At 41.2% G+C, this 26,959-nt stretch overlaps 1 protein-coding gene across 1 annotated transcript in view; it reads right to left on the bottom strand.

The window, feature by feature from the left end:
* Positions 1-26,959, bottom strand: part of NIBAN1 (niban apoptosis regulator 1) — a 185,924-nt gene that overhangs the window by 61,379 nt on the left and 97,586 nt on the right. The gene's annotated exons all lie outside the window — the stretch shown is intronic.

The following is a 26,959-nucleotide window of genomic DNA, read 5'->3' as shown; positions in this document are numbered from 1 at the left end:
CAAGGCCTTCAGAAAGTCAAACTAGGGATCCGCAACGGAGCTACTAGCGCGGGATTTAGTTCTAAAGAGACAGTAAGAACAGTGTTGTAATTCTAGGATATGTTCTTTGGAGGAAAGTTAAGAAGACAAGAAATAAAATTTCAAGATTATAATGTGTAACGGTCCATTTATTTCCAATTGTTAGCTCCCTATTATAATATTTCAGTTTCAAATCTGCCCCCTTCTCTTCAATTATGAAATTCACATTTCTAGGAACATCTTAATTAGAGTATAGTGGCTTAGAGTCCTAACCTGGTAAAAGGAAAAATGTTTGAGTAGAGTAGTACCCTGTTTATTTAAAATCATCAAATATGGATCTAGAAATCAGAAAAGGAATCAAAAATGGGATAACTTTAGACCACCTTCTCTGTCTACTCATCTATGTTGGGAATTTCCCTATACTTATTTCATAAATGACCAAACCCAACTATAAACGTCCATCAACCTAACACAAAATGAATGATATTAATTATACTTAGAACTTTCTGGCAATCCTAAGATTTTGTTTGCAAGATCTGTTATAGAAGAAATAATAGAAGTTTTGCACTTGTTTCTGTCGACAAGAATTCAATTTATTTTTCATTTTAATGTTGCTCATTGGCCAGCACAGATGCAGGTAAATTGATTTATTTTATAGTCAAACACTAAATATGATGACATGCATCTGCATAAAAGATACACAATGCAGCACCTACACTAAGACAGCAATGCCAGCAAGGCCAGACAGAAAGCTGGGATGTAGTCCCCACCACACAACACACAACACACACACACACACACACACACACACACACTACTCTACACATATCAAAAGTGGCCCAGCTGTAATACTGCATGCCCTCAATGAATGGCCTTGTTGCACAATGTTGTGGTTTCAGACTAGGGCACATAGTGCCAGGAAGTACAGCTCACTCTGTGTGTGTTAAGCTTCTTCTGATAAGAAGAGCGAGGCGGATGCAAGCCACCTATGTTCTTGGCAAGAATGACTCATTACAATTACCCAAAGGAGTCTATAACTTTTTGGAGAGGGTTTTGCTTCTCACAACTTGAAAATATCTCATTAGATGTCTTAAACAGTGGGAAAGAACAGAAGAGGGGAGACCTTCAGCTATCACTCTCCTCACAAGGAAGAAGGAAAGGACAGTGGCTAAGATGTCTGAGAGACGCACGTGTGGGTTGATCCACCATGTTTTCAGGAGCTAAACCACTTCAAGTTGGGCAAGAGTTGACTTGAGATGAGATGGAATGAAGTAAAATGATGTTCCTGGTCTACTTCCTAGTTCTGTTATTCCACCTGTCCTTGACAGTCAGAAGAAAATAATTAGGTCCCAAACTCTCTACTATCAATTGAATGGACTAGCCCTACAATTGAGTCTTGTTTACAAGCAGCGGCTGTATGTTTGAGGTTGGTTTCCTCCCACCCAGCATCTAAGACAATGCTCTGGATATGGTAGTTACTTAATAAGGGGTCTTTTGTTCCAAATTTTGCCTACCTTGTCATTTAAGGTGTCATTTATGCCTGGCATAGATACACAAAACTAGAAGAAAATTGGTTATCGCCAGGCCAGGCGTTTGTGCCACCCTCTGCCTTCTATGGAAAACTGGGGAAGGAACAGGGAACTCCAAATGAAGAGAAGTTTCAGTTCTTTTCTTAGTTTTCTCTTCTCAGTTGGTACTTGCATAGGCTGTACCCTGATTTCCCACAGGAAAGGGAACTTTGACCAAGCGAGTGGCTTGATCAAAAATGGCTATTATGATGTCAACGCTCCTCCCCAACTTCCTTCTCTTTCACTCCCTTTCTAAGCCCCTTAAAATAGGAAGGTCCTACTAACAGGCAGATGGTGGTCACTTGAAGCATAATTTGTGGTCTCCAAAAGAAAACACTAAAAAAAAATCAGGTCAAGTCAGGACTCCCCTTCAGCAAAATCAATATAGGAATCCAGCTAGCATAAGAAAATGTTAAAAGAAAAAAATATATATATACAGGCTATGTACTTAAAGCATACAGAGATGGTAATACAGAAGTACTACGAATTTTCATTTTCACCCCTACAATATATCCCAATATACCCCCAAATTATTTTCAGCTGTATATTTGCATAAGCCAAGAAAACTCTGATTTTGGAAGAGCATTTTTATAGTATACAGTTTGCTACAAGAACACCCATCTGGGTCAGGGCACAATTTCACATTTAAAAAAAAGAGCAATTATCCCTCAATTAAAGGTAAGTCATGTTTTTTAAAAGGCAGAGAAGAGACTGAATTTCTGTATCTTAATTGTCACCTTAGTTTCAGCAAATGTACAGCCGCTCACTTCCCTCTCAGATAGATAACATGAAATTAATTATGCTGGCATGGATCAGTGAGAAGGGACTATCCTCACATCATTTGGGCCGAATAAAGAATTGGACTAGATTTTTCAAACAGCAGCTAGTCAAATAATGAGCACACAACAGGTGCTTAATAAGCGCTTGTTCACTGAGAAGGCACAGTGGCCCGGCAGGTGTGATAGAGCCGAACTTTGGAGTCAGATTGCCTGTGCTTAAAATCTTGTCTTCCTGGCTGCCTCAGAATCCTCATCTATAAAATGAAGGTCTGATGACAACGGTGTTCACCTCGCAAGACTCTTGTGAGAGTTAAACAAGTTAATACAGTGGTTTTCCAAGTCTGGTTGACCAGGAGTATCAGTATCACCCAAGAACATGGTAGAAAAGAAAATTCTTAGGACTCAGCTCTTAGACCTGCTGATTCATAAACTTTGGAGCTAGCGCCCAGCAATCTGTGCTTTAACAGGCCTTCCAGGGGATTCTGATGCCACCAAAGTTGGAGGCTCACTGGGTTTACACCTGTAAGCAAACATCTCGGTTCACTTTGTTCCCAAACTCAGAGGAGCACTCAGGGAGCCCTCAACATTTAAAGGCAGCACCAAGTTAACTCAAGTTTTCAAAACCCAAGATTCTTCTGCTACTGTGAGAAGTGTCCTCCCTATACACGGAGGAAGGAGTCTCCTCAACCTGAAGACAGAGGGACACCAAGAAGAATTTATACAAACAGACCTTGCTTAGGTCCCCCAGTGTACTGCATGCATGCGTGCTCAGTCATGTCCAACTCTCTGTGACCCTATGCACTTAGCCCACCAGGCTTCTCTGTCCACAGGATTCTCCAGGCAAGAGTACTGGAGTGGGTTGCTGCTTCCTCCTCCAGGGGATCCTCCCAGCCCAGGGATTGAACCTGCATCTCCCGTGTCTCCTGCACTGCAGGTAGATTCTTTATCGCTGAGCCATTGAGGAAGCCTCAGTTTACCACACTTAGCTCATACTCTTTGACCTATCATATCTTTCCATGACTTTCCATTCTTCATCACACTCAGCATAAAAACACTCAGGTTTAACCATTTCTTCAGGTCTTCATTTCCTTGTAAAGGCTCCCACGTCACCTAAAACTTACATTAAAGAAATGTATAAGCTTTTCTCCTGTTAATCTGTCTTTGTTAGTCTAATATTCAGACCCAGCCAGGGACCCTAAGAGGGTGGAGAAAAGTTTTTTCCTCCCATGCAACAGTTAGAAGAGGACACAGGCAGAAGGGGAAAGAGTCCATCTTTTAAAGGAGATCATCCATCTATACATACTAAGGTACAAGCTTGGCAGAGGGAGCTGTTACATAAAACTAGATAATTCAATAGAAAAGAAAAAGGCTCACACTAGGAATGCAAAACTTGGTAAATAAATAAAATACATCACAGCTGTACTTGTTGTTAGATTTAAGATAATTTTCAGAAAGGAAATTCTATGAAGTACCCTAGCTAAAATACCATGTAACTGGTTCAGTGTTGTCCCATAAATGTTAAGCACACTGTGGTCATGCCCTGTTTTTTAACAGCTTGTTGAATATCACTTCAAACACTGATTTCATATTATAAAAATCCTAACTCTCCACCAGGAATATAATTTAAGAAAAATAAACACTGAGTTGCTTACAGCAAAATACCTTACATTTTAGAGGAAAACCCTAGGCAGTAACCATTCTCTAACTTTGAAGGGACACTGGTTTAGAATACAGATTTCTGGGCTCCTCTTCTCAGAGATTCTCATTTAGTAGGTGTGGGGTAAAGCCAGGAAATCTGAAATGTTAAGTCTGCTCACCACTCTGACCCCACACACCAGGTCATTCAAGGGCAAATGGACATTCAGGGACCACATTTTGAAAAACATGGTTTAAAATTCTTGTCTCTGGATAACCCTAAACCAATAAGTGCTTCTGATTAAGTTTTCAGAGAGCTGAGACTTTTTGACCCTTTATATACAGAAATGGTTCGAACTCTTTTTAATGGAAGGCTTCCTAAGATGTAGTCCCACATTTCTCTGTCATCTTACCTGAAGCATGTAAGGTATAATTAAATCATGATGACTGACGACTTTATAACTATTATCATGGCTGATATGTACTATAGTTGCAGAGAGCATTCAGCCTAGAATTGACCAAAACACTGATTCCTGAAGTGGCCCCAGAACTTGAAAATGTTCCAAATGTCAGAGTTAGGTTTTGAGTCTCTTTTCCAAGTGCAAAGAAGGGAATGTGCAGTTGCAGAACCTCAAGGGCAATACAAAACGGCTGCAGGATGAATGGAAAATATGGAAGCTGCCTTTGTAAAACTACTACTAGAGACATTTGACTTCGAAGGTCATTCAGATTTTATCTACTGGTATCTAACAACATGGTGGGCTCTCTACTGTAACCATTCCTCTAGCTGAAAATAAAAATATGTTGGATAAAGTACACTGTAAATAATATTTTTAAATGCCTTAATGAGCTGGCAATAGAGTAAAGAATCTGTTATGAGTTACACTGTGTTCCCTCCAAATTCGTATGTTGAACTTCTGACCCTCAGTATTTTAAAAAGTGACCTTGTTTGGAAAGAAGGTCATTGTAGAACAAGTAAGTTAAGATGAAGCCATTCTGGGGTCGGTTGAGCCCTCAAACAATGATGTGCATGTGTTTAGTTACTCCGACTCCCTGCGACCCCATGGACTATATATAGCCCACCAGGCTCCTCTGTCCATGGGATTCTCCAGGCAAGAATAATACAGTGATGTCCTTATAAAAAGGGGATATTTGGACACAGACATGTACATAGGGAGGATGCCACGTGAAGAGAAAGGCAGAGATAGAGGCGATGCTTCTATAAGCCAAGGAGAGAAGCCTGGCTTCTCTCACAGATCATTCCCTCACAGCACTCAGAAGAAATGAACACTTCCAACATCTTCCTGCCTCCAGAATGATAAGACAATCAACTGATGGTGTTTTAAGCCACCCAGTCAGTGGTACTCTGTTATATCAGCCTTAGCAAACTAATACAAAACCCAACAACAGCCCTAGGAAACTAATATAAAACACCAAAGTGTAAGTCCAGACTTGAAGCCACTTTTAGAAAAGTGGACATTGGTAGACCTAATGCCTTCACGATCTTTGAGCTAATGACATTTAGCTACTCTCTTTACAGCCTCCCAGGATGCTGAGTATCAGAAACAAAGGCCCAATCTGTCACTGGCAAAGCCCACTGGGGTCCTCAGGATAAACGAGATGGAATCTAGATGGTAAGTTAAGGTTTAACGTCTTCTTTTGTGCTTAGTCTAGTGTCACTTGCCAACAGGGGGCTGGGCGCAGACGCCTTGCGCCTAACTCCTGGGATTAGAGTTTCCAGTGCAGAACTGCTGAGCCTAACACCTCAGCTTGGCAGGCTGTGTGCAGAAGCTCTGCACAAGACACTGCAATCCAGGATGGTGGAGGCAGGCCTGGTGTGAAAATGCTCTGACTGGCACTTCAGTCTGGCATTTGCTGTCATTGTTCAGTCACTGTCGTGTTCGACTGTTTGCAACCCCATGCACTGCAGCACTCCAGGCTCCCCTGACCTTCACTATCTCCCAGAGCTTGCTCAGACTCATGTCCATCAAGTTGGTGATGTCATCCAACCATCTCATTCTGTGCTGCCCCCTTCTCCTCTTGCCCTCAATCTTCCCCAGCATCAGGGTCTTTTCCAATGAGTTGGCTCTTTGCATCAGGTGGCCAAAGTATTGGATCTTCAACTTCAGCATCAGTCCTTTCAATGAATTTTCAGGGTTGCTTTCCTATAGGATTGACTGGTTTGATCTCCTTGCAGTATCCTGAGATTCTCAAGAGTCTTCTCTAGCACCACAGTTTGAAAGTATCAACTCTTCATCAGTCAGGCTTCTTTATGGTCCAACACATATCTGTGCATGCTACTGGAAAAATCATAGTTTTGACTATATGGACCTCTGTCAGTAAAGTGATATCTCTGCTTTTTAATACGCTGTCAAGGTTTAATGCTTTTTTTTTTTTTTTAATATGCTGACATAGCTTTCCTTCTATGAAGCTAGCGTCTTTTAATTTCATGGCTGCAGTCACTGTCTGCAGTGCCTTTGGAGCCCAAGAAAATTGTCACTGCTTTCACTCTTTCCCCTTCTATTTGCCATGAAGTGGTGGGACTAGACCCCATGATCTTCATTTTTTAATGCTGAATTTCAAGCCAGCTTTTTCACTCTCCTCTTTCACCCTCATCAAGAGGATCTTTAGTTGCTCTTCACTTTCTGCCATTACAGTGGTATCATCTGCATATCTGAGGTTCTTGATATTTCTCCTGGCAGTCTTAATTCCAGCTTGTACTTCATTCAGCCCAGTATTTCGCATGATGTACTCTGCACATAAGTTAAATAAGCAGGGTGACAATATATAGCCTTCTCATACTCCTTTCCCAGTTTTGAACCACTCTGTTGTTTCATGTCTGGTTCTAACTGTTGTTTCTTGACCCACATATAGGTTTCTCAGGAGACAGGCAAGGTAGCCTGGTATGCTCATCTCCTTGACAGTTTTCCACAGTTGGCTGTGATCCACAAAGTCAAAGGCTTTAGCATAGTCAATGAAACAGAAGTAGATGCTTTTCTGGAATTCCCTTGCTTTCTCCATGATCCAACAAATGTTAGAAATTTTGGTCTCTGGTTCCTCTGCCTGTTCTAAATCCAGCTTATACATCTGGATGTTCTTACTTCATGTAGTGCTGAAGCCTAACTAGCTTAAAGAATTTTGAGCATAAGCTTGCTAGCATGTGAAATGAGCACAATTACATGGCAGTTTGAACATTCTTTGGCCTTGTCCTTCTTTGGGACTGAAATGAAGACTGACTTCTTCCAGTCCTGTGGCCACTGCTGAGTCTTCCATACTTGCTGACATATTGAATGCACCTATTTAACAGCATCATCTTTTAGGATTTTAAATAGCTCAGCTGGAATTGTTATCTCCACTATCTTTGTCTGTAGTAATGCTTCCTAAGGCCCACTTGACTTTACACTCCAGGATGTCTGGCTCTAGGTGGGTGACCACACTGTCGTGGTTATCTGAGTCACTAAGACTTCTTTTTTTTTTTTTTTTGGTATAGTTTTTCCGTGTATTCTTGCCAGCTCTTCATAATCTCTTTTGCTTCTGTTAGGGCCTTACCATTTCTGTCCTTTATTGTACCCATCTTTGCATGACATGCTCCCTTGATATATCCAGTGTTCTTGACAAGATCTCTAGTCTTTCCCATTCTGCTGTTTTCCCCTCTTTCTTTGCATTGTTCATTTAAGAACACCTTCTCTCTCCTTGCTAGTCTCTGGAACTCTGCATTTAGCTGTGTATATCTTTCCCATTCACGCTTGCCTTTCTCTGTCTGGCATAATACTTGCAAAACACCTGCAGAGCCAACTGGCAAGAACTCCACCCCCTCCCTCTGCAGACAGAACCCTATAAGGCAACTCGGCCAAGAGCCTGCCCAGGAAAGTGAATTCTAGAGCACAAGCTTTTCCATTCTTCACTCAAAGAATAAAGCTTTCTTTTGCTTCTGAACTGAACTCAATCTCATTCTACTGCCACAAACACAAACACCACCAGGCAGGAGGACCCTCACTAGGCCCCAACTCAAAAGACTTGGTAACAAATCCATATAAGGTACTACATTAAATTGCAGAAACCACCTGCAGACAAATGGTCTTAGACCAGTACAAGGAAAATTGCCTGTTTCAAAACCAGGGCATTAAGTGAAGGAGATAAATATTCCTCATGAAAAATCACATTCATAAGCATGTCCCCACAGCCTTCACGGCCTAAATTCACATTAGCTGAGTGGTCCAAATATCCAGCAGTGCCCTCAAGCATCTGGTAAGAGGTAACCCAAATCCTCTCTAGAGGATCTCACCTTCGGTTGGCCTCAATGCAATATGAGCTTATCATCAAAAATCACAAAGCACACGAGTTAACAAGGTGCCATAAGCAAGAACGAAGAGAAGTGAGAGCAGAACACAACCCATTAAGATCTTAGATACTGGAATCAGTGACCACAGAATACAAGATATACTAAGTTTAACATATTTAAAAATAAAAGAAGCAATTGAAAATGTGAGTGAACAGAAAGAAATTCAGATTAGAAAAAGAATCAAACTGAAAATTTAAAAAAATATTAAAAACATGGGCTTCCCTGGTAGCTCAGACAGTAAAGAATCCGCCTGCAATGCGGGAGACCTGGGTTCAATTCCTGGGTTGAGAAGATCCCCTGGAGGAGGGCATGGCAACCCACTCCAGTACTCTTGCTTGGAGAATCCCCATGGGTCGCAAAGAGCTGCAACACAACTGAGTGACTAAGCACAGCACAAAAGCTGATTAAATACAGCTGAGAACAGAGATTTGTAGAAACTGTTCAGAAAAAAAAAAGATGGAAAATATTGAATAAAAGGTTAAGAGAATAAGAATATATATTCTATATTTAATCAGATTTCTTAAAGGAGAATAAACAGAGAATGAGAGAGAAGAAGAGATAATGGCTAAGAGTTCTCCAAAATTGATTAAATGATAACCCACAGATTCAGGAAGACCAACAAATCTCATGCAATATAAATAAACAAGAAATTACAGCTAAGACACATTCTTATAAATCTACAGAATACCAAAGAGCTGGTTTCTTTTTTTAGAAAAATAAGAAAGGAACCAAATTACTCTCAAAAGAACAACAATTAGGCTGATAGCAAATTTCTCAACTTAAGTGACAGAAACCAGAAGATAGTGGAAAAAATATTCAGTGTGGTAATAGAAGCATAACTGCCACACCAGAATTTCATATGTAGTGAAAACATCTTTTAAGAACAAGGATAAGATAATGATATTTTCTGATAAACAAAATCTAAGAAAATGTGATCCCAAACTGAAGAAATTTCTGGAGGATAAACTTTAAGCAGAAAGAAAATGCTCCCCGAAGAAAGGTCTGAGATAGAAAAAGAAATTATGAGCAAACAGTGATAAAGATAAGGTAAACATTAAAGTTGTAATGTAAAAAGTAGTAACAATAATATATTTTAAGGTTAAAATAAAAAAGAATTAAAATCAAGTCAACAATATCTGCCTATCAGTGAGTAGGGAGTGGGGGGAGCACTAATGGAATTAAAATGTTTTAAATTCTCTGTATTTTTTGAGCCAGAATTAAGGATATTGATTAATTTTTTGACTTTGAAAAGTTATGCAGCTAACAAAATATAAATAGAATATACACATCGACTGTATAGTGATAATAATTCAGAAGAAGGCCAGAATGCAGAGAAAAGGCAATAGAAAAGGTGGGCGATATAGAAAAGACAAAATAAGATAGTAGGTCTGTATGAGTAATTACAGTAGATATAAGAAGCATGAATACTCCATTTAAAACGTTGTTTTTGTTTTTACTAACTGGATATCCAGGGAAGCACTAAAGAAAAAGAAAGTGTAGCTACATTAATATCAGTCAAAATAAAATCAAAGGCAAAAAAGCATTAATAAAGATAAAATGAGTCATTTCATAAAGAAAAAAGACACTAGGAAGATAGAACAATGTCAAACATGTATTCATCTAGTTGTGTGTGTACATATATATACACACACAAATATATGTATAACATATATATATTACAAAATATGTAACAAAATATAATTCAACAGTTAATAGAAATGAAAACCATCTATCACCATAGTGGCAGATTTTAACACACCTCTCCTAGTAATTGATAAATTTAGCATAAAAAATAATGAGGAAAAATACAGACTTGAATGACGTATTGACACACTTCAGCTAATGGGTGTATACAACTGTTAAATATATATTCTTTTCAATTATCTATGGCGCTTTCATAAAAATTGACCACATACAGAGCCATAGAGTAAGGTGCAACAAATTTTAAAGGGTTATATCATATATTTTCTGTTACAGTGCAGTTAAACTAGAAATTAAGAATAAATATACACTAATATTGGAGAAGCCAATGGCACCCCACTCCAGTACTCTTGCCTGGAAAATCCCATGGGCGGAGGTAGGCTGCAGTCCATGGGGTCTCAAAGAGTCGGACACGACTGAGCGACTTCACTTTCACTTTTCACTTCCATGCATTGGAGAAGGAAACGGCAACCCACTCCAGTGTTCTTGCCTGGAGAAGCCCAGGGACGGGGGAGCCTGGTAGGCTGCCTTCTATGGGGTCGCACAGAGTCGGACACGACTGAAGCAACTTAGCAGCAGCAGACACTAATATAAATTTGGAAATTAAAAAATGTAATTCTAAGTAACTCATACGTCAAAGAACAAATGATAATGGAAATTAGAAAATATTTAAATCTTAATGATAATGAAAAACACTGTCTATCCAAATTTGCGGGATTTAGTTAAAACAATATATAGAGGGGAATTTATAGCGTTTAAATGCTTATGTCAGGGTAGAAGGGCTGGTGATTAATGAGTATTTTATAATAATTTCTACTGTTGCAAGACAAATTATCCCAAGAGCTAATGGCATAAGCCAAAGCAATAAATATCTATCCTCTCTCATAGCTTTTGTGGGTCAGGATTTTGAAAGCATGGCTACGTGGTTCTGGCTTGAGGTGTCAAGGTTGCAGTCACATCATCTGAAGGCCACAATGCATCCACTTGCAAGGTTTTGGCCGGCAAGTTGGTGCTGGCTGTTGGCAGGAGGCTTCAGTTTCTCCCCACGTGGCCCTTCACAGAGGGCTGCTTGTGTGTTCCCACTGCGTGGTGACTAGGTTCTCCCAAGTGGGTGATCCAGAAGAGAAAAAGCCAGGCAGAAGCTACTCTTTCTTGTGACCTATTCTTGGAAGTCACATACTATCATTTTTGCCACTTTCTACTTGTGAGAAGTGAGTCACTAAGTCTGGCTCACAAGAGAAGGAAAATTCGTCCTCACTCCCCACTTTTTTTTTTTTTTAAAGGAAAGAGTCTCAAAGCATTTTAAAACAATCCCAATGAACTGAGCATCTACTCGTTGTAGAGGTGAGGAAAAAACTCCAGCAAAACAAATCCCAAGGAAACAGAAGAAAGGCAATTTTAAATGATAACATCAGAGATTAAAAAAAGAGTAAACAGATACACAATACTCTGCAAAGTCCAAATTTGGTTTTTTGAAAAAGCTGACAAAATTGACAACCTTCTAGTAAGACTGGACAAGAAAAAAGAGAGGAGCTATAAATAAGCAATATGATAAATAAGGAGGGAACAAGTGCAGATGGTACAGAGAATAAAGGAGGCATTGTGAGTGTATTCTTTCAAAATATGAGGATACTATACACAACTATATGCCACTAGTTTTTTTGAATCATAAACAAAATGGATACATTTCTAGGACACTGTAATCTACTAAAACTGACTTGACAAATAGTAAAACTGAATAATCGTACAACAATTGAAAAGCTAATAATCCTACAACAATTTAAAAGCTAAGTAGTTTAAAACCCTCCCTCCAAAAGAACACTACATTTAAAAAGTTTTACGGGCAAGCTTTACCAAGTAGAAAAATACATTAGAAATTCCAGTCTTAAACTATTCCAGAATATAGAAAAGGAAAAAAGAAGAGATAGGAACAGTCTCTAACTCCTTTTCTGAAGCAAGAATAAACTTAATAGCAAAATCTAAAACTGTCAATTGCAAAATAGGAAGATTACAGGTCAAATACACCTAGCACAGATGTGAACATTCCTTAAGACATTAGTAAATCAAATCAAAAGTAAATTTCTATAAACGAGCAGCAGAGAGTGTTCACAGTAGCACTGTTAACAATAAATAATGGGAGCAACTCAAATGCCTATCAATAGTAAAATGGATACAAAAAATTATGGCATATTAATATAATGAAATGTATTCAGCAATGAAAATGAAATATAGCTACAAGCAATAACATGGGTGAATCACTGGAAATACTGGAAATAGAAGCCATGAAAGAAGATGTCATAAAATTTCATGAGATTAAGTCTAAAAACATGCAAAACGATTAAACATATGCGATAAAACCACAAAATCCAGGATGATGCTTTCTCAAAGGGAAAAGAAGGTAATAGGATCAGAGAGAGGCACCTAAGAAATAAGAGGTAACTGTATGTTCTTTATATTTTCTGCAAGTTTCATAAGCATTCTTTTATAGCTACCCAATGTTTAATTTAAAAATTCAAAACAACTAATAGAATGAACAATAGCTCCTAGTATGGTTCTCTTCCACTTTATAGGCTCTAAGTTTGTTTACAGGGTGGGAAGGACCACTGCAGCTCACCACTCTGTAACAATAGGTGAGGATTTTCTCCAGGCTCTCCTGGATGTTGAGTTTTCAAAGTTACCTTGGGACTTCCCTGGAGGTCCAATGGTTAAGAATCTGCCTGCCAATGCAGGGGACCAGTTTGATCCCTGGTCCAGGAAGATTCTACAGGGCCTAACTGCCCCTGCGCCACAACTACTGAGCCCGTGCTTTCGAGCCCACAAACAGCAAGAAGAGAAACCACCACAATGAGACGCCCATGCACCGCATCTGGAGAATAGTCCCCACTCACTGCAACTAGAGAAAGCCCGAGCACAGCAACAAAGAGCCTGTGAAGCCATAAAAAAATAATACAAGAAATGTGGAACATATGCCAGACAGAGTTCCTTGGTAATATTGATTATCTATTGAAAGTGAAAGTCACTCAACTGTATCCGACTCTTTGCGACCCCATGGACTGCATAGTCCATGGAATTCTCCAGGCCAGAATACTGGAGTGGGTAGCCCGTTCCCTTCTCCATGGGATCTTCCCAACCCAGGGATCGAACCCAGGTCTCTCAACATTGCAGGCTGATTCATTATCAGCTGAGCCACCAGGGAAGCCCTAGCCACATATTAAAACAACCATACCATTTGCTCTGTCATTTTAAGAAGTCTGTTTCAATCTTAACCACATTCCATCTACAAGTTAAAAAACTGGAAGGCTATTTAAGCTTTCAGTCATAACAACATCAAAAACTGTCCTGTGATTTTGGAATTTATCCAATCCAAATAGCACAGACAAAAAATTTTTGCTTGAATTCACTTTACCTCTCTGGTTGCTTTTTTGATTATTCTTCTAACTTGTCGCCTTTAACTATCATAATAGCACAATTTTTAGACTTTCATACCAAAATAACTACTTGGTTCATTGGAAGTGAAGGGGGAAGGTAGGCAAGAATCTGTGGTTTCACTGAAACTATAGTGTGTGTTTGACAGGCCAAAAAAAATATTCAACAGTAGTTCAATGGCAACATAGCTTCAGACAGCAAATGAACCAAAGACTATATATATATGCTGGTGGTGATAAATGCTTAATGGCTGAGAGGAGAAGTTCTGTTTATTCTGGTCTCTGATGGAAACCTGCTTTTTCAGGTCCAGCTCTTAAATCTGGACTAATTCCAAGCAGCTTAGACGGTAAAGAATCTGCCTGCAATGCAGGAGATCTGGGTTTGATTCCTAGGTTAGGAAGATCCCCTGGAGAAGGAAATGGTTACCCACTCCAGTATTACTGCCTGGAGAATTCTGTGGACAGAGGAGCCTGGCAGGCTACAGTTCATGGGGTCGCAAAGAGCTGGACACTACAAGTTAGTTGGCTCCAACTCTTCGAGAGGTTCAAGTAATTTAACTAAATCTTTAAGTATACATAATATGAATAAAACATGTTGAGACCTAGTATTTCAGTTTTATTGACATATAGTTGACATAAAATCATGAGACATTGAAAATGTACATCATGGTGATTTAATGTACACAGACATTGTGAAAGGATTACACCCATCTTGTTAATTAACACATTCATCACCTGATGTATTTATCCTTGGGGGAGGTGGGCAGCGAGAACATTTAAGTTTTACTCTTTTAGCAAATTTCGTTATACAGCACAATCCCAGGGACGGGGAGCCTGGTGGGCTGCCATCTATGGGGTCGCACAGAGTCAGACACGACTGAAGCGACTTAGCAGCAGGAGCAGCAGCAGCAGTTATACAGTGCAGTGTTATCACTACAATCATTGTGTTTTCATTAGATCCTCAGACCCTTTTGATCTTATAACTGAAACTTCGTACCCTATCACCAACATCTCCTATTTCCCGTACCCCCAACCCTGGCAACCACTTCTCTCCTCTGTTTCTATCCTTTGACATTTTTTTAGATTTCACATATATGTGATACTATGCAGTATTTGTATTTCTCTGTCTGGCTTATTTTAGATTTATTACATTTAAAGTATTCCAACCTGTGTCTTCACAAGCCTTGACAAATCAGAATTTTTATTTAGACTGTATAAAACCATATATGGTTTGCATTTTATACTATACAAAATTTAACCAGTAAATAGCTACATTAACAAGTATTTCATTTCCCAAGCATAACTAAACTAAAAAATATAGTCATGTTTAGCTGGTGGACAAAATACCAAGGTATCAGACAGAGCTACTTATCAAGAAACCAGACATATCCCCGGTCTCAGATGACTTCTGGTGAATGGCTACAGGTTTGCTTCACTTTGGTCCATGCAAACGTATCACAAGAGTAACTTGATTTAATAGTAATGTGCTTTAAATGACTGAAAGATGAAAATTCTTTTAAAAAGTAATGTCGAAGGGACTTCTCTGGTGGTCCAGTGGTGAAGATTCTGCCTGCCAATGCAGGAGACACATGTTCAATCCCTGGCCCGGGAAGATTCCACATGGCGCAGAGCAACTAAGCCCACAAGCAGCGACTACTGAGCCCTAGTGTTGCGACTACTGAAGCCTTGCGCCTTGAGCCTGTGCTCTGCGAGAAGAGAAGCCACTGCAATGAGAAGCCTGTGCACCACAAAGAAGAGTAGTCCATGCTTGCCACAACTATAGAAAGCCCACATGCAGCAATGAAGACCCACAGCAGCCATACATCAATAAATAACTTTTTTTAAAGTAATGTTTGAAGGGATGCAACAGGTGATCACTAAGATCCTTTCCAAATTTAGAGTTTTATGAACAGTAAACAAGGGTCTGCTGCTGCTGCTGCTGCTAAGTCGCTTCAGTTGTGTCCGACTCTGTGTGACCCCATAGACGGCAGCCCACCAGGCTCCCCCCTCCCTGGGATTCTCCAGGCAAGAACACTGGAGTGGGTTGCCATTTCCTTCTCCAATGCATGAAAGCGAAAAGTGAAAGTGAAGTCGCTCAGTCGTGTCCGACTCTTAGCGATCCCATGGACTGCAGCCCACCAGGCTCCTCCGTCCATGGGATTTTCCAGGCAAGAGTACTGGTGCCAGGAGCCAGCACGGGAGTCCCCACCCACAACAAGGTCATGCGGGAGAGCTCTGATGGGCAAGGTGAGTCAGAGCTCAAGGGCGCCCCCCCGGATCTGCCTGAGTGTCTACCCCAAAACCAGAATCTGTCTGTTTTACTATTTTATGACTTTTACTAACTCCCCTGACATTAACGGGGGGCTATCCCCGACCACCTTTCTTTGAAGAAAATTAACTTAGAGCTCTCGTTAATAAGTCTCCTGGGCATAATAGGAGTGTTTTAATTCAAACCCCTCTGATGACTTTCTAGCTTGCCTGACAGGTTTGTTCAGATTCACAGCCTCCCAACCACGAGAGGCACAGGAAGCTTAAGATATTCTAACAACGCAGAGCTTCTCAGAGTTAAAATTGTTAGAATAGAGCTAGTAGAGGATTTCTTTGTTGAGCTAATGCTTGCTGCCAAGTTTCCATATCCCTTACCTACTGTGTCCCTGGGAGTGTATTGATTAATATAGCTGGTGTATAAAAATGTAAGTAGTAGCTTTAATGTTTGTAACCTTGGACCCTTGAGTTAATTCTTTTCTTGTTATAGCCCACCACACTTTTGCCCTATAGGACTGTGACTTTATCTAATACTTTTGGAGGGTGGTGCTTGACTTTAGAATAATCACCTTTAGAGAAAAATAAGTTTTTCTGAAGAAAGGGTCATAAAATGTTAACAGGCCTCCTGGCCAGAAGATGATGTAAATTCACCCAAAGCTTTTGCATATGATAAGTTTGCAGAAAGAAAGCCTTGTTTCTATAAGGATCAAGGACTGCTGACCTTGCATGACTCTACCACCCTCCCCCCATTATCCTCTATGCACAACTTAAGGTATAAAAACTACTTTGGAAAATAAAGTTGCAGGCCTTGCTCACCGATCTCTTTCCTTTTCCTTTTCAGGCTGATTCCCTGGAGCACAGGGGCCCTCTGGGTTCACTTTCCTGCCTGGGCTTCTAAGACACACTCGAGAAAGTGCCCAGGGTGGGGCACCTTCCGTGATTCGAGAGGGCGCCTGCGGCCTACGTGAACAGAGCAAGTCCCATGCTGGGGCTTTATTGGCTTTCTGCGTAAACCAAGGAATATCAGCCTCTTTTCTCTCCTCTATTTTCTTAACTGCAAAATTCTTTCCTTATCTCTTTCTCTATTTCTCTCAGTCACCGACACCATCCTCCCGAGGGAATCCCTGGATCCAACCGGGGCTGGACCCCAGTATACTGGAGTGGGGTGCCATTGCCTTCTCTGAAACATGGGTCAGAAAGAGGAAAATGATAACTTCTTAAGAAAAAATGACATTCACATATGAATGTCACATATTTAGAATATGTTGAGTATTACCTGTGTGAGGCAAAGAGTACACACTAACTCAAGGAGAGACTAGTCTCCAAGCAGAGAGAATCCTTTAAAATTTTTTGTTGGGGACAGTCTATGAAAATTGGAAATTGATGTCTATAGTAATTAGCAAACATTTTTACTTACAACACATAGAGGTTTTAATGCATTGAAACAAATGTGGACAATGAAATTCTTTTTATAAGTAAAAGCATTCAAAGAGATGTTTATAAAAAATGTACTTTTATTTATGTCCAGTCAAACATCATTCATTTGTAGTAAAGTGTCCAAAAGAGTCCAAGCACCGTTGTGTGTATGCGTACTCAGTCACTCAGTCATGCCCAACTCTTTACGACCCTATGGACTATAGCGCGCCAGCTCCTCTGTCTGTGGGATTTCCCAGACAAGAACACTGAAGTGAGTTGCCATTTCCTTCTCTAGATCTTTCTGACCCAGGGGTGGAACCCTCATCTCCAGCATCTCTTGCATTGGCAGGCAGATTCTTTACCACTGAGCCACCTAGGATCCCCAAGCACAGTTAGAATTCTCTAGTCCATAGATATGTGCGTATACAAAAATAAGCATGTGCCATAAATCCAGAAATATGTTTTCAAACATTACAAAGAAAATTCACTGTATATTTTCAGTTGAAATTGATTGATGCCCATATCAGACACTTAGTCCCTCAAGTAATAAACTTGTTTCATAAGTGGTGATGGGTGTTCAAATAAACACACCAAAAAGGATTTGCTGTAACTAATTTGAATTATATGACTCTTTTCTGTTTTAAAATTCAATTTAATTCAGCAGCATTAATTGAACACTTAAAATGTGCAAGTGTCAAAATCCAATCTAACACAGGCGTTTGATTTGACATGGGATTTCTGGGATAAGAGCTCAAGGCACACAAGCCTGACAGCAACTGATTCCAAAGTTTGATCACTATTACAGCTCCACATTCAGCCTAACTCACTCCATTACACACACCCTTGGATGACATAAATGTAATAGGTGATTGAACTAGTCTGAGTTAAACCAGAAGTTTGCAAAGTGTCTTTACATAATTGTGTTCTCTTCATTAAGAAAGACGTGCCTTTTTATATATTAATACTATCTTTTCCAATGCAGGGGCCCTTAAGCTTCCCAGATATTCTACTGTGCCCTCTTTATGATGACAGCGAGTGGTGTTTGTTTAGTGGCAGTCCTGGCTGTCCTTCAAGCCAGCAGAGGACTGCTGAACAAACCTTTGCCAGCATTGCACCTTGGTTCCAGAATCACCTTCTTCTGCTGCTGATTCCCTAATGTGACTCCTTTATTACTCAAATCTGTTATGCTTTATACTGACAATTCTTTCACTTACTCATGCCAGTGTATTCATGAATTAGGCCAAACCACATTTATAATTGTCATCTCTAAAATACACAAATTCTGAAATCAGATTTACTTTCATTATTAATTCATTAGTGTTTTTGAACCATTTTAAGAAACACAAGATATTTACCTGAGCAATGCAGGACACAAGGGCTTCCCAGGTGGAGCTAGTGGTAAAGAACCCACCTACCAATGCAGGAGACATAACAGACATGGGTTCGATCCCTGGGTCAGGAAGATCCCCTGGAGGAGGGCATGGCAACCCATTCCAGTATTCTTGCCTGCAGAATCCCATGGACAGAGGAGCCTGGCAGGCTACAGTCCATAGCGTTGCACAGAGTCAGACACAACTGAAGCAACTTAGCTGCACGCACACAGAGGGGCACAGGATGATACAAGATTTACCTTTAGGAATTTACAATAGAGTTAGAGAAGTAGGACACCCAGACATGAAAATGAACGCCGTAAGCATCCAACCACTGGAACAGACAATAGACATAAGTGAAGTTATTCTCGGGGCAGGGGTCGGTCTGAAGCTTGTTCTTAAAGGAGCAAGAGAGAATGTGAAGAGGTGAGGAGTGAATGTTTCAGGTGTATGAGAAGGTCCAAAATGTCTAGGTAAAGCTTCCATTAAAAGCAGGTGGGCAGGGTAGGGCAGCAAGATTGGGGAGAGGAAGCTTGTACTTGAGAAGAGGAGGAAATCAGGCACACACAACCAGTCTCTTTGGAATGAAGTGTTTCATTTTTTCGAATGGCAGTGCTGCTGAAGGCTTTTAATAAAAATAATTGTGTTTAAATATGATTTATCTGACCATTACACATGAAAGGAGATGGAGGTAATTGGGAAAGTAAAATCAACTGAAAGCCTCTTAGAATGTTTTTTATGAGTCCAAAGCAGGTTGGTAGCAGTGAACTTGAAATAAACTACAGAAGAGACATTGGCAATTGAGTGGGTGAGTCAGAGAGCCTAAATGAGTTACTGGATTTCACATGACTCTATATTCCTAATGAACACATTGCTTAAATGTTCAACAGTAAAATCACAGATCCATGTAGTGAGTGAAGTTAGTATTTAACACAAGATCACCCATCTATTTTGCATCAATGTTTACAGATTTGGGGTGCAAACATCTGTAAGCTACCTCAACACACTCCCCATACTTTGCCCCCAATGGGCATATATGCAACTATACCTGAGGATAAAGGGTGGATACATTTGCAGAGCCTGAACCAGTCGCCAGGCCTTCAGCCAATGCCTTCTCCTCTGTCTTCTAGTAGCTTAAAATTATATCCTCTCTCCAAGGTTAGTCGTGGCTTTGATGACCACATGCAGGCTGCTGACTTCCCACCTGTGTCTGCACTCGGGACCGAGCTCCTGCTCTGCAGTTTTGTCTGGGCATCTGTCTACAAGACTCTCTCTCCTGGATGTCCCTAGACTTCCCCAGCTCAACACCTGCAACACTGAACACAAACTCCCTGGAAACTGCTCCTCTTTTTTTTTTTTATTAATTAATTAATTTGGCTGTGCCATGTCTTAGCTGCAGCACACAGGATCTTCTATCTTAGTTGCAAGATTTGGGATCTTTCAACAGGGGCATGTGGGATCTGATCGCCTAACCAGGCGTTGAACCCAGGCCCCCTGCACTGGGAGCGTGGAGTCTTAGCCACTGGCTGACCAGGAAAGTCACTAAAGCCTGCTCCTCTTTCACACAAGGTGCCCATTTCAGAGAAAGGCAGAAACCTGGAGCTCTTCCTTGGGTTCTCCCATCGCCTCACTTTGCACATGATCTATCCCTAAGTTCTGTTGATTCTACTTCTGGATATCTCTCTTATTCAGCCACCTCTTGCCACCTCCACTGTCACCTCATTGGTGCAAGCTACCACTATCTATTGCCTAACAAAGCTGCCTAAGTGGCCTCCTGGCATCCCAGTGGCTACCCTCCATCCGCTGCCCACACAGCAGCCAGTGTGTGTGACCTTTCTAGCGTGAAAATACGACTGACTTGCTTCTGTGCTTGGAACCCTTCAGTGGTTTCCAATTGGTGCTCGAATAAAGTGCAAATCCCTTAATATGCTTCATACAACCCTTTATAGTCTGACTCCATCTCTCCACCTCACTTGGCATCTCTCTCCTCTCTGAGCATCAGCCACATGAAATTCTTTTAGTTCCTCTAATAGTCTATGCTTTGACTCTCTTCCAGTCCCAACAAATCCTATTCCTCCTGCCAGGAACACTTTTCCCTCTTCCTGAAAATTCTTATGCCAAGGAATGATTTTCCTGAGCTGGAAGGACAGACTCACATTGATAATGATCATTATTTCACATTGCATGTGTACAGCCCTTTATATATGCAAATAGTTTTAACTACATCTCTGTATCTACAAGGACCATATTTTGCAATGGTGTTGGAGAAGACTCTTGAGAGTCCCTTGGACAGCAAGGAGATCAAACCAGTCAATCCTAAAGGAAACCAACCCTGAATATTCATCGGAAGGACTGATGCTGAAGCTAAAGCTCCAATACTTTGGCCTACTTGATGCGAAGAGCTGAGTTACTGGAAAAGACCCTGATGCTGAGAAAGATAGAAGGCAGAAGGAGAAGGGAATGATAGAGGATGAGATGGTTGGATGGCATCACCAACTCAATGGACATGAGTTTGAGCAAGCTCTGGAAGATGGTGAAGGACAGGGAAGACTGGTGTGCTGCAATCCATGGGATCGCAAAGAGTCAGATACGACTGAGTGACTGAACGATAACAACATCTCTGTAACTACAAGGATCATATTTTGCAAACTACAATTGTGAATAGGATTTTGGACAACAGGACTGTCTTAGAACATCTTGGCTTTATGTAAGACCCATTTTTGTAGCAGTGGACATTTAGAACCCTAGACTTCTCCCACCCGGGAAAAGGCACTGCAGTGAGATTCCAAAAGGACAGAGGACAGCAATTGCTCTAGGCACGTGTCACGTAATGGGATGGATTACGTAGTGGCACCCCAAATTGTGCCACTCGAGTATGAGGATTATTTTGAGCTGAAAACAATCAAAACCCCAAAAGACTCAGGAAGAGCCTCTTAACTTCCCCTTTGCTGACTAAAAGAGTTAAGGTAGGAGGACTGTCCTAGAAAGAAGATATCACCATAGATAAGTATAGGAAAGTATGAGGTGTGGTAGACAGAGAAGAACCTAGCAAAGCCTTTAATCAAAGTCCTCTCTGTGTCCCACGGTCGTTTTTAACTTTTTATTTTGTATTGGAGTATAGCTGATTAACACTGTTGTGATAGTTTTAGGTGGACAGCAAAAAGACTCAGCCATACATATCCATGTATCCAGTCTCCCCCAAACTCCCCTCCCATCCAGGCTGCCATACAACACTGAGCAGTTCCTTGTGCTGTACAGTAGGTCTTTGTGGCTATCCATTTTGAGTACAGCAGTGTGTATACATGTCCATCTCAAGCTCTCTAACTGTCCTTCTCCCCTTTCTTGCCCCTGGCAACCATAAGTTCATTCTCTCTGAGTCTGTTTGTTTCTGTTTTGTAAATAAGTCCATCTGTTCATGTCCTTTTAGATTCTGCATATAAGGGATGTCATATCATGTTTCTGCTTCTCTGACTTAGTATGACGATCTCTAGTACATTTTGCTGCAAATGGTATTATTTCATTCTTTTAGATGGCTGCATGATATTCTATTGTATATATATGTACCCCATCCTCTTTATCCATTCCTCTGTTGATGGATGTGTCTCACTGTCTTTGGATGGCCCAGCAAACATGTGTTCACCAAACACTAACGCTTCTGTCTTCCTATGAATGTAGAACCCTGAATTACCTTACTTCCCTTTGAAGCCTCAGATCTCCCACTTTCTTCTCCATAGTCCAGAATATGTATCAGTTCAGCTCAGTCTCTCAGTTGTGTCCGACTCTCTGCAACCCCATGAACCGCAGCACGCCAGACCTCCCTGTTCATCACCAACTCCCAGAGTCCACCCAAACCCAGGTCCATTGTGTCGGTGATGCCATCCAACCATCTCATCTTCTCTCGTCCCCTTCTCCTCCTGCCCTCAATCTTTCCCAGCATCAGGGTCTTTTCAAATGAATCAGCTCTTCTCATCAGGTGGCCAAAGTATTGGAGTTTCAGCTTCAACATCAGTCCTTCCAATGAACACCCAGGACTGATCTCCTTTAGGATGGACTGGTTGGATCTCCTTGCAGTCCAAGGGACTCTCAAGAGTCTTCTCCAACACCACAGTTCAAAAGCATCAATTCTTCTGCACTCAGCTTTCTTTATAGTTCAACTCTCACATCCACACATGACCACTGGAAAAACCATAGCCTGACTAGACGGACCTTTGTTGGCAAAGTAATGTCTCTGCTTTTGAATATGCTGTCTAGGTTGGTCATAACTTTCCTTCCAAGGAGTAAGTGTCTTTTAATTTCATGGCTGCAACCACCATCTGCAGTGATTTTGGAGCCCCCAAAAATAAAGTCAGCCACTATTTCCACTGTTTCCCCATCTATTTGCCATCAAGTGATGAGACTGGATGCCATGATTTTAGTTTTCTGAATGTTGAGCTTTAAGCCAACTTTTTCATTCTCTTCTTTCACTTTCATCAAGAGGCTCTTTAGTTCTTCTTCACTTTCTGTCATAAGGGTGGTGTCATCTGCATATCTGAGGTTATTGATATTTCTCCCGGCAATCTTGATTCCAGCTTGTGCTTCTTCCAGCCCAGCGTTTCTCATGATGTACTCTGCATAGAAGTTAAATAAGCAGGGTGACAATATACAGCCTTGACGTACTCCTTTTCCTATTTGGAACCAGTCTGTTGTTCCATGTCCAGTTCTAACTGTTGCTTCCTGACCTGCATATAGGTTTCTCAAGAGGCAGGTCAGGTGGTCTGGTATTGCCATCTCTTGAAGAATTTTCCACAGTTTATTGTGATCCACACAGTCAAAGGCTTTGGCATAATCAATAAAGCAGAAATAGATGTTTTTCTGGAACTCTCTTGCTTTTTCAATGATCTAGCAGATGTTGACAATTTGATCTTTGATTCCTCTGCCTTTTCTAACACCAGCTTGAACATCTAGAAGTTCACGGTTCACGTATTGCTGAAGCCTGACTTGCAGAATTTTGAGCATTACTTTACTAGCATGTGAGATGAGTGCAACTGTGTGGTAGTTTGAGCATTCTTGGCATTGCCTTTCTTTGGGATTGGAATGAAAACTGACTTTTTCCAGTCCTGTGGCCACTGCTGAGTTTTCCAAATTTGCTGACATATTGAGTGCAGCACTTTAATCTCACCATATCTTGCCGTCTTTGAAATTCTTCATACTTAAGCGAATTCCCCATCCACAGGTTATAAATTTGGTTTTCTACTGTTAATCTATCTTGTGTTATTTTAACTGCCAGCCAAAAGAACTATAGGGGAAATTTCTCCTCCCCTTCCCCACTCCCACGATAGACTTCATATTTAGTCCAGCGTGTTGGAGGGGGATGCTAAATGAAAGAGTGTCAAAAATAAAAACAACAGAGGCTTCCCTGGTGATCCAGATGTTAAGAATCTGCTTTTCAATGCAGGGGATGCAGGTTCAATCCCTGCACTGAGAACTAATATCCCACATGCTGTGGGACAACTAAGCCTGCACGCTACAACTAGAGAGAAGCCCGTGTGCTGCAACTAAGACCCGATGCAGCCAAAATAAAGAAAGAAATACGTAACTATTTAAATAAATAAAAATTTAAAGAAATAACAACAACCACACACACACACACACACATCTCTGTGCTCCTTAGGAATGCAAATAATCTTTGAGGCACACAAAGGAAGTGCCGTCTCTTGAAGGAAAGAGGAGCAGAGAGCTCTCTGCTTGTCCTTACTTGCCCTGGAATATAGCCTTATTGTCCAAGAGCAGGGTGTAATCAGGTCCTTTGTCAAGGTTAAATAGGGACAAACCCCCTCCATAAGGAGGAAGAGAAGAAGTGGTTCCAGATTCAGAATGAATGGACATGGGTATCTAGACCAGTTTGAACCCAGAACTCCCAGGGTAAGTGGCCTGGGCTGTGTGGTGCGAATTTGAGCACAGAGGGAGGTATCCTGGGACACCTCCCCGCTCCGTCAAGTGACAGAAATCCTGGGTGGAACTTACCAGGAAGGTAATGAGATGATCTTCCCTGAAAGATCTCTTGAGGGCATTATGCTAAGTAAAATAAGTCAGACAGAAAGAAACAAATACTGTACGATCTTACTTACATGTGGAATCGTAAAAAGACAAACTGAACTCATAGAAGCACAGAACAGAAGAGATGGGGGGTAGGATGAATGAAGGGGGTCAAATGTATGAACTTCCAGCTATAAAATAAAATCAGGGGATGTACTGTACAGCATGGTGACTATCGTTAACAATACTGTATTGTATATCACACAGTGGCTAAGAGAAGAGATCTTAAAAGATCTCATAAGAAAAAAATTCTGCTAACTTCTTGAGGTGACAGGTGTTAACTACACTTTACAATGATCATATATTAAATCATTACGTTGTACACCTGAAACTAATAACAATGCTATATGTCAATTATATCTCAATAAAACTAGGGAAAAAAAGATCCCTAAGGACCTGTGAATGGATGGATCAATAGCAGCTCAGCATCAGATGCTAGGATATCTCAGACCTAATTCTCAGCGGTGGCACGTGCTGGCTTGAGAGCCCATCAACAACAATACAAGCGTACAGCCCAGAGCCCGGTCGCCTGGGGATGGAGGTCAGCAGGCTCTCCGCAGCCCCCTCAGGGTTTCTGGTCCTATGACAGCATTCATTTGACACCTATTTCTAAACTCTTTGGGTAATTATGGAAAAAAATAATGGTTAACTGGGAGTTTGTGAAATCTCTTAATGGTTTACTCAAGATCCTGCAATGAATAACAGGGAGAGATTGAAACCCAAAAAAAGTGACTCAGTAAAGATGAGTGGTACATTGTGTGGTCAAAAACAAAGAAACAGAGGCAGAAAAGGAGAGATCCATGGGCTCATTGGCCCATGGCCATCAAGAACAGTTCTCTACAACGTTCTGATGGTTTCTGGTTCTGACGGGAGCCACGGGAAAGTTCTGCCAAGTCACGCTAAGTCTGCAGAAAACCTCAGTAAGCTTTCTGGACAGAGAGGAATGTGACACAGAGAACTAGGGCCACGTGACTAGACCTCATTATCTCGGTGCCTTTGATAACATACTGGAGAGCAGAGTGGGGTTTTGAATCGACTGATATCTTCCATAAATGGGCTCTAACTGCAGGCTTACAATGCTTCCAAAAACTCCCCAGAGAAATTCCTATTATGTACATGAAGGGAGAATGAAGCCAGGCCCATCTGGCGGGGTAGAGAACATTCTCTGCTGAGTGAAACTTCATGGCTCTTGTGTTCAGTGCCAATGGCATGTTCCTACTAGACCACGGCCCTGCACACAGAGGGGCAGGTGAATTGAAAACATGAGTCAGATGGTGCAGGCAGTGCTGGGAAATTCTTTGCTCTCTAAAATATCAAAACCACAAGGCAAGATATCAATAAGGGTAACATTTCTATAAAGTCCCTTATGAGTTATGAGCCAGTATTATGACAAATGTTACTCAGAGTTGCTATAGCAAAATAGAGTGACATGATCTTTTTCCATTAGCTTCCTATCACTACACCAGCTAAAATCAAGAACGGGTTGAGAAGCATCACTAGCAACTTTTGCTCTGTGGAACTGACACTCTCAGGGAAACCTCAGAACTTTAAAGTAAGTGTACAATACGTGTGTGTGTTCAGTTGTTCAGTCATGTCTGACTCTTTGTGATCCCACGGACTGTAGCCCACCAGGCTCCTTGGTCCATGGGATTCTCCAGGCAAGAATATTGGAGTGAGTACTCTTGCCTGGAAAATCCCATGGGCGGAGGAGTCTGGTAGGCTGCAGTCCATGGGGTCGCTAAGAGTCGGACACGATGACTGAGCGACTTCACTTTCACTTTTCACTTTCATGCATTGGAGAAGGAAATGGCAACCCGCTCCAGTGTTCTTGTCTGGAGAATCCCAGGGACGGGGGAGCCTGGTGGGCTGCCATCTATGGGGTTGCACAGAGTCAGAGACGACTGAAGCAACTTAGCAGCAGCAGCAGCAGCAGCCATTTCCTTCTCCAAAGTATACAATGCAATTAGCTTTATTAGGAAATAAAGGCATAGAAGAATGAGGTGACTCAACTCAAATGTCACCTGCCCAAAGGGGCCTCCTCTGACCAGCCTTCTCCATTCTTCCCTGTGCAACAACTTCTAGTTACTCTGTAACACATACCTTTGACAACCAGCAAGTTGTCTTCTGAATTGGTGCGTGTGTGTGTCCCTCCTTCCTGTCTGAATGTAGATGCCAGAGACAGGGAATTTGCATGGTTCATTACTCTGTCCCTAATACCTGTAGAGAGGCTGGCACAGAGTAAGCTCACAATAACATTTGACTGGTTACCTTTCCAACTGCCAAATGACAAATAGCTCAATTATCTGTAACAGAAGGCTTCGTGGGGTCCAGAAAAACCAGTATTCATATCAACTTTTCAAAAATA

The sequence above is a fragment of the Bubalus bubalis genome, chromosome 5, assembly GCF_019923935.1.
Source record: "Bubalus bubalis isolate 160015118507 breed Murrah chromosome 5, NDDB_SH_1, whole genome shotgun sequence".
Lineage (NCBI taxonomy): Eukaryota > Metazoa > Chordata > Mammalia > Artiodactyla > Bovidae > Bubalus > Bubalus bubalis.
This window is presented reverse-complemented; position numbering and strand designations above follow the sequence as displayed.